The 12,273-nt window shown below is 44.8% G+C and overlaps 1 long non-coding RNA gene across 1 annotated transcript; it reads right to left on the bottom strand.

The window, feature by feature from the left end:
• Positions 1–6,616: 6,616 nt before the first annotated feature.
• On the bottom strand, positions 6,617–12,273 carry LOC139277171 (uncharacterized). Its single transcript, XR_011596047.1, has 2 exons — positions 12,103–12,273; positions 6,617–8,668 (listed from the first exon to the last, which is right to left on the bottom strand). It is a non-coding gene; the product is annotated as an uncharacterized lncRNA (long non-coding RNA).

The following is a 12,273-nucleotide window of genomic DNA, read 5'->3' as shown; positions in this document are numbered from 1 at the left end:
CCAATGTTGGGGAAGTCCAGAACCAGGGGTCACAGTCTAAGGATAAGAGGTAAGCCATTTAGGACCGAGTTGAGGAGAAACTTCTTCAGCCAGAGAGTGGTGAACCTGTGGAATTCTCTACCACAGAAAATTGTTGAGGCCAATTCACTAAATATATTCAAAAAGCAGTTAGATGAAGTCCTTACTACTAGGGGGATCAAGGGGTATGGCGAGAAAGCAGGAATGGGGTACTGTTCAGCCATGAACTCATTGAATGGCAGCGCAGGCTCGAATGGCCTGCTATTTTCTATGTTTCTATGGATGAGAAAGAAAGACATGCATTTCTATAGCGCCTTTCACGGCTACCGGACGTTCCAAAACACTTTACAACCAATGATGAACTTTTTGGAGTGTAGTCACTGATGTAATGTAAGGAATCGCGGCAGACAATTTGCGCACAGCAAGCTCCCACAAACAGCAAGATGATAATGACCAGATATTGTGTTTTGTTTGGTACTGTTGACGAGTCATCCAGACTAATAATCCGGAGACTTGCGTTCAAATCTCACCGCGGCAACTGGAGAATTTAAATTCAGTTCAGGAAATAAATCTGAAATATAAAACTAGCACAAGTAACGGTGACCATCTACCAAATTGTCGTAAAAACCCATCTGGTTCACTAATGTCCTTTAGGGAAAGAAATTTGCTGTCCTTATCCGTTCTGGCCAATATGTGACACCAGACTCACAATGTGCTTGACTCTTAACTTTCCTTTGAAATGGCCTGTTAAACATCTAGGATAAACAAAAAGAATAAAATTGGACGGACAACCTGGCATCGACCTAAGCACTGGATTCGGACATGGCCAGCAGTGAGGTGGGGCCCTGGGTGCTTGGGCCGTAGGTGAACTTGACTGCAGTGAAGAATCCTCACACATCATGGCTGTAGGCAAGTTGGTGAATGTCCTGTGCTTTCTCCATCCACCATCTCTTCTTTAGGTCGCGGGTTTTTTGTTGAGCCTCGCCCTTCAGCTGTCTTCAAAGATGCTTTGCTGTTCCTGAGTTGGGTTGTTGTTTTAGGTTCAGAAATTCCTTGTGCTTGCGATTTATTAGCTCTTGGATCTCCTGGTCACTCTCATCAAACCAGTCCTGGTGTTTCCTGGTTGAGTGACCGAGCGTCTCTTCGCAGGCACTGGTTATGGTGGCCTGGAGGGCAAACCAAGTGCTGTGGGCATTCTGCGTCTCGGGGTCATCAAGGGTCACCAGGTTAGCAGTGAGGCGATGGCTGTACAGGGCTCTCTTAGCTGGGTCTTTGAGTGCCCCGGCATTGATTTTTTTTTTTGCTGCAGTCGCCGCTTTGGGGCTATGTTGATGTTAATGATGGAATGGATTCGACGGTGGTCTGTCCAGCAGTCGTCAGCTCCTGTCATGGCGCGGGTGATGCGCACATCTTTGCGATCCCTGGCTCGAACAATGATATAGTCGAGCAGGTGCCAGTGTTTGGAGCGAGGGTGTTACCATTATGCCTTGTACTTGTCTCTCTGGCGGAACAAGTTATTAGTGATGACAAGGTCATGTTGTAGGCATTTTGTCAGGAGCAGGGAACCGCTGGAGTTGGTTTTCCCTACCCCCTCTCTGCCGATCACGCCTCCCCAGAGGTCTGTGTCCTTACTGACTCTAGCATTGAAGAGAATTTTGGTGGTAGTGATCATAATTCAGTTAGATTTAGGGTAGTTATCCTCTGATATAAAGGAGACTTGCTTACAGACTCTTTCCAGTACTTCAAGGTTTTCAGTTACATGACAAATTCACCCAGAACAGTTCACAGGCATTAAAAGCCACAATTGTGTAGTGACAATGAAAATCAATAAAGGATCGTTCAGTGCAACGACCGTTTTGCCAAAGGTGGACCATCACAAGCTCCTGTGAAGCGACAAAAGGAGAAATCCTACAAGTGTCTGAAATCTAATCAGGAAATGCAGCAAATACACAGTGGGTCTGTCAGAATCTGTAAGGTGTCAGCTGTAACTCAGTTGGCAGCATTCACGCTGCCGGCTTCAAGTCTCCCTCCAGACACTTGAACACATAATCTAATCTGACACTCTGGTCTAGCACCGAGGGAGTGCTGCACTGTCAGAAGTGCCGTCTTTCAGGTGGACTTAAGAAATCTCACGGCACTGAGCTGAGGGCACAGATAGACACATGGGAGTGTGATATCATAACTATTACTGAAACATGGCTGAAAGAGGGGCAGGAATGGCAGCTCAACATTCCTGGTTACAGGATTCCCAGATGAGATAGAGAGCATGATAAAAAAGGACTGGTGTTCGCAATAGTGGTTAAAGAAACAATTACAGCTGTGAGGAAGGATGATATGTTAGAAAGATCATGCAATGAGGCTGTATGGGTTGAACTGAAGAACAAAAAAGGGGCACTCACACTGAAGGGATTGTACTATAGACCTCCAAAGAGTCAGCGGGAGATAGAAGAGCAAATATGTAGACAAGTTTCTGAGAAGTGCAAAAGCAATGTGGTAGTAATAGTAGGGGATTTCAACTATTCTAATATTAACTGGGATAGAATCAGTTTAAAAGGTATAAATGATGCAGAATTCCTAAAATGCATTAAGGAGCACTTTTTTAGCCAGTGTGTAGCAAGCCCAACAACAGAGGGGACGGTTCTGGACTTTGTTTTAAGGAATAAAGCTGGGCAGGTGAAAGGGTATCAGTGGGAGAGCATTTTGGTGCTATTGATCATAATTTAGTTAGATTTAGACTAGTTATGGAAAAGGACAAATATAGATCAGGAGTAGTGATTAGTGTGAAAAATTAAAGCACATGGTATTGGGGGTAATGTATTGACATGGATAGAGAACTGGTTGGCAGACAGGAAGCAAAGAGTAGGAATAAACGGGTCCTTTTCAGAATGGCAGGCAGTGACTAGTGGGGTGCTGCAAGTTTCAGTGCTGGGACCCCAGCTATTTACAATATACATCAATGATTTAGACGAATTTTGAATGTAATATCTCCAAATTTGCAGATGACACTGGGTGGCAGTGTGAGCTCTGAGGAGGATGCTAAGAGGCTGCAGGGTGACTTAGGCAGGTTAGGTGAGTGGGCAAATGCATGGCAGATGCAGTATAATGTAGATAAATGTGAGGTTATCCACTTTGTAGCAAAAACAGGAAGGCAGAATATTATCTGAATGTTGACAGATTAGGAAAAGGGGAGATGCAATGAGACCTGGGTGTCATGGTACATCAGTCATTGAAAGCTGACATGCAGGTACAGCAGGCGGTGAAGAAGGCAAATGGCATGTTGGCCTTCATAGCGAGAGGATTTGAGTATAGGAGCAAGGAGGTCTTACTGCAGTTGTACAGGGCCTTGGTGAGGCCTCACCTGGAATATTGTGTACAGTTTTGGTCTCCTAATCTGAGGAAGGACATTCTTGCTATTGAGGGAGTGCAGCGAAGGTTCACCAGACTGATTCCCGGAATGGCAGGACTGACATATGAAGAAAGACTGGATCGACTAGGCTTATATTCACTGGAATTTAGAAGAATGAGCGGGGATCTCATAGAAACATATAACATTCTGACGGGATTGGACAGGTTAGATGCAGGAAGAATGTTCCCGATGTTGGGGACGTCCAGAACCAGGGGTCACAGTCTAAGGGTAAGGGGTAAGCCATTTAGGACCGAGATGAGGAGAAACTTCTTCACTCAGAGAATTGTGAATTTGTGGAATTCTCTACCACAGAAAGTTGTTGAGGCCAATTCATTAGGTATATTCAAAAGAGAGTTAGATGTGGCCCTTACAGCTAAAGGGATCAAGGGGTATGGAGAGAAAAAAGGAATGGTGTACTGAAGTTGCATGCTCAGCCATGATCATATTGATTGGTGCTGCAGGCTCGAAGGGCCGAATGGCCTACTCCTGCACCTATTTTCTATGTTTCTATGTTTCTAAAATGTTTCAATTGGGGAAAGGCCAATTTTACGAAGCTGAGATGTGATTTAGCAAAAGTGGACTGGAAACAGCTACTTGAAGGTAAATCAGTGTCAGAGCATTGGGAGGCATTCAAGGAGGGGATAGTGAGGGTTCAGAGCAAGTATGTTCCCTTAAAGAAAAAGGATGGGACTAACAAATTTACAGCCGCCTAGATGTCACGCAGCATATGGGGTAAGATATGGCAAAAAAGGGAAGCTTATGTCAGGTACCGAGACCTAAATATTGCAGAAAGCCGAGAGGAGTATAGAAAGTGTAGGGGTAAAATTAAAAAGGAAATTAGGAAAGCAAAGAGAGGGCATGAAAAAATATTGGCAAGTAAAATCAAGGAAAACTCAAAGATGTTTTATAAATACGTAAAGACCAAGAGAATATCTAAAGAAAAAGCAGGGCCTATTAGAGACCAAAAAGGTCATCATCATCATCATAGGCAGTCCCTCGGAATCGAGGAAGACTTGCTTCCACTCTAAAAGTGAGTCCTTTGATGGCTGAACAGTCCAATACGGGAACCACAGTCCCTGTCACAGGTGAGGCATAGGGGGGGGCTTACTCCACTTAGGACGGTCTTTGGCCAGGGACTCCCAGGTGTCGGTGGGGATGTTGCACTTTATCAGGGAGGCTTTGAGGGTGTCCTTGTAACGTTTCCTCTGCCCACCTTTGGCTCGTTTGCCGTGAAGGAGATCCGAGTAGAGCGCTTGCTTTGGGAGTCTAGTGTCTGGCATGCGAGCAGTGTGGCCTGCCCAGCGGAGCTGGTCGAGTGTGGTCAGTGCTTCGATGCTGGGGATGTTGGCCTGGTCGAGGATGCTAACGTTGGTGCATCTGTCCTCCCAGGGGATTTGCAGGATCTTGCAAAGACAAGCTCCCCGCTGGAGTGGAACTAAACGACAGACCAGTGGGAACCTGTTCAACCTTTGTCGTCTCCAGGCCAGGTCCAAGACCACACCAACCTCTGTTGTCAAGCTACAGAACACGGATGACGCCTGCGTCTGCACACATACAGAGGCTGAACTCCAAGTCATAGCCAACGTATTTACTGAGGCATGCAAAAGCATGGGTTTTATGCTAAACATCCGTAAGACAAAGGTCCTCCACCAACCTGTCCCCGCCGTGCAGCACTGCCCCCCAGTCATCAAGACCAAAAAGGTAACCTGTGTGGAGAGGCGGAAGACATGGTTATAGTTCTTAATGAATATTTTGCGTCTGTTTTCACAAAAGAGAAGAATGAAGCCGACATTATAGTTGAGGAGGAACAGTGAAATATTAGATCGAATAAATGTAGAGAGAGAGGTTTAGCATCCTTGGAATCTCCAAATTTGCGGATGACACTAAGTTGGATGGCAGTGTGAGCTGCGAGGAGGATGCTATGAGGCTGCAGAGTGACTTGGATAGGTTAGGTGAGTGGGCAAATGCATGGCAGATGAAGTATAATGTGGATAAATGTGAGGTTATCCACTTTGGTGGTAAAAACAGAGAGACAGACTATTATCTGAATGGTGACAGATTAGGAAAAGGGGAGGTGCAACGAGACCTGGGTATCATGGTACATCAGTCATTGAAGGTTGGCATGCAGGTACAGCAGGCGGTTAAGAAAGCAAATGGCATGTTGGCCTTCATAGCGAGGGGATTTGAGTACAGGGGCAGGGAGGTGTTGCTACAGTTGTACAGGGCCTTGGTGAGGCCACACCTGGAGTATTGTGTACAGTTTTGGTCTCCTAACTTGAGGAAGGACATTCTTGCTATTGAGGGAGTGCAGCGAAGGTTCACCAGACTGATTCCCGGGATGGCGGGACTGACATATCAAGAAAGACTGGATCAACTGGGCTTGTATTCACTGGAGTTCAGAAGAATGAGAGGGGATCTCATAGAAATGTTTAAAATTCTGACGGGTTTAGACAGGTTAGATGCAGGAAGAATGTTCCCAATGTTGGGGAAGTCCAGAACCAGGGGTCACAGTTTAAGGATAAGGGGTAAGCCATTTAGGACCGAGATGAGGAGAAACTTCTTCACCCAGAGAGTGGTGAACCTGTGGAATTCTCTACCACAGAAAGTTGTTGAGGCCAATTCACTACATATATTCAAAAAGGAATTGGATGTAGTAGTTGCTACTAGGGGGATCAAGGGGTATGGCAAGAAAGCAGAAATGGGGTACTGAAGTTGCATGTTCAGCCATGAACTCATTGAATGGTTCGAAGAGCCGAATGGCCTACTCCTGCACCTATTTTCTATGTTTCTATGTTTCTATGAAGTAGATAATTTTCCAGGCATGGATGAAATGTATCCCAAGCTGTTAATCGAAGCAAGGGTGGAAATAGCGGAGGCTCTGAGCATCATTTTCCAATTGTTTCTGGCTATAGGTGTGGTGCCGGAGGACTGGGGTTTGCTAACGCTGTACTGTTGTTTAAAAAGGGAGAAAAGGATAGACCTGGTGATTACAGGCCAGACAACCTAACCTCGGTGGTGGACAAATTATTGGAAAAAATTCTGAGAGACAGGATAAATATTCCTTTAGATAGGCACAGATTAATCAAAGACAGCCAACATGGATTTGTCAAGGGAAGGTCATGTAACTTGATTGAATTTTTTGAGGAGGTAACAAAGAGGATCATGTTGTGGAAAAATATTTCCGAGACTGTATAATATATAAAGAGAGGTTTATTAAATCGGAGACAAAGCTTTGGGAGAAGTGTTAAAGACCCCTGTCTTTGAACCATCTTCTCAAATTGGTATCTGCAGTGAAGTCCTTTTATCTTACAAATTACGTCACTTTACAACACATGCTTTAGCACTACAAAGCTTTGACTTATCGAAGGCTAAGCTTTTGATATATAACCCATCCTGCATTGTGACAGGGCAGTATAAACAATTGCAGGCTTTTGACACCAGTATAAACAAACATACCTAGCACTTAACTCTCCAGTGTTCATTATCTCACTTTCCAATCTCCATTAACTCAAGGCCAGCATGCCTTAAAGTCTAACTGTTTAAAGCATAATGCATCAGTATTGTCCCTTACAAAATTCATTTAAAGGGGAAAATAAAACAAATGTTTGGTCCCGTATACAATCAAATATATGTCCAAAAATCCGCTCCAACAATATTCCCCCTTTTGGTCCTGGAGGATGTTTACGAAATCCAGATGACCACAATGATAGTAGCATATATTCATCCTTTGGGGTATGTTATTTCCCTGATGTTCCGTATATCCACCTTGCCTGTAGCTCTAGGCTACCCTTCAAAGATAGTGGTTGGTGTCATTGTCGTCTGTTTCTTCATCCTTGGTGTCTTCAGGTATTTCCATCAGGTGTGCTTTTTCTTCGGCGATTACACTGGCTACTGGCATCAGTCGAGCCATCATAACTTTACAGCAGATATTAAAACACCCGATAATCAGACAGCAAGTAATTATTATTACAACCAGAATAATTACTCCATGCATAAGATAGGACCCCCAGGATCCTCCTAACAGCCAGTCAAACCAGCCAGATCCTCCTGCTGTCGTGGATAACTTCTTTACCTCCCTTCTTATGTGATCAGCGAGGTTGATTATGCTTTCTAAATTATCGGGAATGTAAGTGCAACATTCAGCTCCAATTAAGGCACATGTGCCCCCACTTTGTGCTAGTATATAATCTAGGGCCATTCGGTTCTGGAGTACCATTGTGCGTATGGCTACCATTTCAGCCATTATGCCCTCTATTGCTTCAGCAGTGTCATTAACTATCTGTTCCAGTACTCTCTCTAGGTTACGTAATTCATCCATGGTGCGTCCTATCCCGAATGGGAGCATCATGACCCCAAATAGCCTCTCTACCGGGGTAAGATCTCGTCTTAGACGACCTGGTGTCTGTACTTCTGCTAAAGTACGTACCCCTCTGACAAAAGGGACCACATATCCCAAATAACAGGACCCCCTCCAGTCCTAAGGCAACCAGGGGTAGGCCTTATGCCCACACACAAAATAAGTGCCATTGCATGCTGTTAGGTTCGATCCCAATCTCTCTCTCAGCCCCCATCGCCACCTAATCTTAGGGTCCCAGTCCTGGCTACGTGTCTGATTCTTCAAACCCTCTATTTCAAAGAACCCCTGGTTTGTTGTTTCACTGGCTATTATGTTCCACCTGGCGAGGTTAAAGTATCCTGCTACAAAACCTGTTTCCTCACCGGTCAGGTTTCTAGTGAAACAAATGTCAGCGGTGGGCCTTCCAACTCCTGAGGTGTTGGTCAAAACCAGGAACGGGGGTCGTACCGACCTATTGTATTCCGGCTGGTACCATCTGTCAAATGCATCCAAAAGGTAACCCCCCGATCTCCACGTTTCTTTATCCCCACTCTGGTTCCAAGTATCATTTACTTCCCCTGTACCGTTTTGTCGCATTACCCACTCTGCTACTTGCGAAATGTTAAGGGAGATTGACCTCAAAGGGATGCCTCCTTTGCTATGTATGGGGATGTGCGAACATACCCAGCAACTGGAAAAGTTCTCATTTTGTGCATAAACACAAGACATGTACAAAAAGGTATTTACATGTAACTCTCGTTTCGATCTAGCTAGCAGGCCGGACCTAACACGAACTATGATAATCGCACCGATCGCAATATATAGTTTCATCTTATTACTCTATAATTAACAAATAGTCAAAGGCAAAATGGCCGTATGGCTTGCTTGAAGAATCTCTCGCTGTCAATCTGTAAATAGACAAATAACAACAACCAATACGTGTGCTAAACGGCTGGTTCAAAAACCTTAAGCTGGGTCCGATGCTTCCATTGTCCGTTCCCTTTAACATCGATGCAGGCACAAGTGTCCCTGCTGATTATAACCTCATACGGTCCTATCCATTTTTGGGGCAAACCCCGGTTTTCCCGGGAGGACCCTTACCATAACGCGACTTCCTGCCAACGGGACTTCAGGGAGCTTTGTAAGCTCTGCTTCCGCGTCTCTTTCTTCCTGATTGTCCCTAACTAATTTACGCATCCCTTTTAATTGAGTACTTAGTTCCAAAACATACCGTTTTATTTTGTCTTTTAATGGGCCCCCCCTGTTATGATGTTCTCTGGTAATTGCATCGCCTTTCCTGTCATTAGTTCATAAGGAGTTAATCCGGTTGTCCGGTTTGTCGTGGCTTTTAACTTCATCAATATAATGGGTAATACTTCTGTCCACGTTTTTCCTGACGTTTGCATGGCCTTTGCCAGGGCGTTCTTAAGGGTACGGTTCATGCGCTCTACCATTCCAGAACTCTGCGGGTGGTAGGGGATGTGGAATTTTTGTTTTATGCCCATCAGCTGGCATATTGTTTTTACCGGTGAAGTGGGTGCCTTGGTCGGAATCTATTTGAAGAGGCACTCCCCATCGGGGAATCACCTGCTCGGTCAATATCCTTGCCACTGTTGAGGCACTCCCCATCGGGGAATCACCGGCTCGGTCAATATCCTTGCCACTGTTGAGGCACTCCCCATCGGGGAATCACCTACTTGGTCAATATCCTTGCCACTGTTGAGGCAGTGCAATCACGTGTGGGGAAAGCTTCCACCCACCGGGTAAATTGATCTATAATCACTCGGCAATATCTCTTTCCATGGGATGGGGGCAAAGGACCTGTGAAATCAATTTGTACGTGTTCCCATGGCCCCCGTTAAATGGGGCCGGTGTCCCATTTTAATTTTAATGGGCCTGCCTGGATTATATTGTGCGCACGTAACGCATCGATGGCAATATTTACCAATATCTCTCCCCATCCCCTTCCACCACCAATCTCTCCCAAGACTCCTGGTCATGGCCTCTCGTTCTGAATGAGACAGGCCATGATGCAACTCCAATAAGGTATTCTGTATGCATTCAGGCGCCATTACCTTTTCGTTTCGTCTCCAAACGTTATCCTTCCCTTGCGTTGCGCCCTGCTTTGTCCACATACCTATTTCCTCCTCAGAAGTGTCCTGGTGTAGTTTCTCAATACTTATCTGTTCGTCTCGGGCCCCAGCGGCACTGACTTAATTTTAATAATTTAAAATCATTATCAATGGAGAGTGTTTTATTTACCTCTTCAAATTCTTTTTTTCCAATTAAACCAATATCTTTTTCACAGCTGATATCAACTGGTATTTAGGTAAGTTATGTCTTTATCCATCGCAAACACCCCTTCTCCCCCATGCTGTCATATAATTGTGTACTACCCCGAATGCATATCTACTGTCCGTATAGATATTAACAATCTTATTTTCCGATAATTCCAGTGCCCGGGTAAGGGCTGCCAGTTCTGCCACTTGAGCTGACGACCCCCCATTAATTCGCCCTGATTCAACTGCCTCTAGATCCTGGTTAACTACGGCCCACCCGGTACAAGGTAGTCCCTCTACGTATTTTCGTGAGCCGTCCACAAACAAGGTTTGTTCTGCGGTTTGAAGGGGGGCGTCTTTTATTTTATCCTCTTCCATATCCTCACATATCTCTTCGCAAAAGTGGGGTTCCCCTTCACCCATCATACCTTCTGCGGGGTTGTTTCCTACATCCCTAATTATGGTTACCGCTTTGTTGGGTGTTAAGAGGACTGCTTCCCACTTTGCCCGTCTCATATTAGATACGGTTCTCAGTTTTCCTGTGTTTAACATTTCTACCAATGTGTGTTTAGTGTGGAGAATGATGTTTCCAGTCATCACCACAGGCTCGCTTATTTTTACCGCCCAAGCTGCGCAATCTAGCGCGGCTATACATCTGGATAACCCAGTCACCACCGGGCTTTCGGTGGTAGAGTAATAGGCTATAGGTCTCCTTTTATCCCCGTGATCTTGGGTGACCACGGCCATATAGAACCCACCTTCATTGTTCCAGTGGATGTGGAAATCCTTACCCATGTCAGGCAGTCCCAATCCAGGTGCGGAGACTAGTTCTGACTTGAGTTTACTATACGCCTGTTCTTGTTCAGGGCCCCACTCTATGAGGTCTAGGGCCGGTTTCCCCCCTTTCACTAATCTTTGTATTGGCTCAGCAATTTTTGCAAAATCAGGGATAAAGTTCCGGCTGTAATTAAAGAGGCCCAGTACCTTCCTCACCCCCCTTACCGTTACTGGTCTAGGCATGTCCTTGACAGCCTTTTTCCTATCCGAGGGCATTTCTTTCAGCCCCTTGAGAGGCAGTACCCTAGGTACAGGATCTGGGATTTCCCTACCTGGGCCTTTTTGGGGAGTTAGTGGTGCTAACTGTTTCTTTTAAGATACCCTTTTCCACTAGCCCTTTTACTATTTCTACAACTGCTGTTCTAGCTTCAGGTCTTATAGGGTATTGTGGCAAGTCCCCCTTTTCTGCCCTCCTCCTGTTCCCGTGGCAGAGACCTTTTCCTGCTTTATCTTTTTCTTTTCTAAACTGCTAAAGCTTACTGTTTTAGCCTTTTTCAAAAGTCCCTTTTACACCTTCACAGATAGCTCACCACTCGCCCAGGAGTTTGACCTGATCCCTGAAGGTATTTCTAAATTTAAAACTCTTTTTTTTTTTTACTGAGCTAGAAGCTTTCGTGTCAAGGTTTTACACAAAGGAAAATGGGAGCGTTTTAAAAGGCATTCTTTATCTCATTCCTGGACTAAATTTATGTCTTTCAACTCAATTGAATGTTTTCTTTCGACAAGTAAGTGAGCGTGTCAAATTCTTTTTTTTTACTACCGGGACCATGTATTTTTATCTTTTACTCAACAAACCTATCCTTTTTGCATTTCCTAGCTCCGTAACTTATATCCACACCTTCGTTTCTAACTTAAAATGTAATACCATAAGGTTCACAGTTTCTTAAACTTCCCACATACAGGACAACACGACGAAGGGTTAAAAAAAAACATTTCACTCTGTTTGGAAAGAGTGGGTGGAGCTAAAACAGGCAGGCAACTCCACACCTTCTTAAAACAGGCTTTCATTCATTCCACAGTCAAAATCACTCGAGTACTCTCTTCATTCAAAATAGACACTCACAAAAGTCTCTCTTCATTCAACAAAGCTTATGTCTGGATCCATATGTCACTTAAGATAGTCACTATCAGCTTTTTTATGGCATTACGTAATTACGCAAGTTACAATTAATGATAGGAATTAATTAAATACCCGGGCAGCCCGCGTTTTACATTCCCTTCCTTACCTTCCATGTTCGCCAGTCTCGGACGTTTCCCTTTGTTTCTGTAATACTCATGGCCACGACTACTCTGTGGAGACCCTTTGTCTTCGCAACAAAGCTAGCGTGTTTCCTTACCACCGGAGTTTTCGGCTCTAGGTTGGATCGATCAGTTCCCTTCCGCACCGACCTTATTTA

The sequence above is a fragment of the Pristiophorus japonicus genome, chromosome 1 (genome assembly GCF_044704955.1).
Source record: "Pristiophorus japonicus isolate sPriJap1 chromosome 1, sPriJap1.hap1, whole genome shotgun sequence".
Classification (NCBI taxonomy): domain Eukaryota; kingdom Metazoa; phylum Chordata; class Chondrichthyes; family Pristiophoridae; genus Pristiophorus; species Pristiophorus japonicus.
Note: the sequence above shows the minus strand (reverse complement) of the source record. Positions and strands in the feature narration are given on the sequence as shown.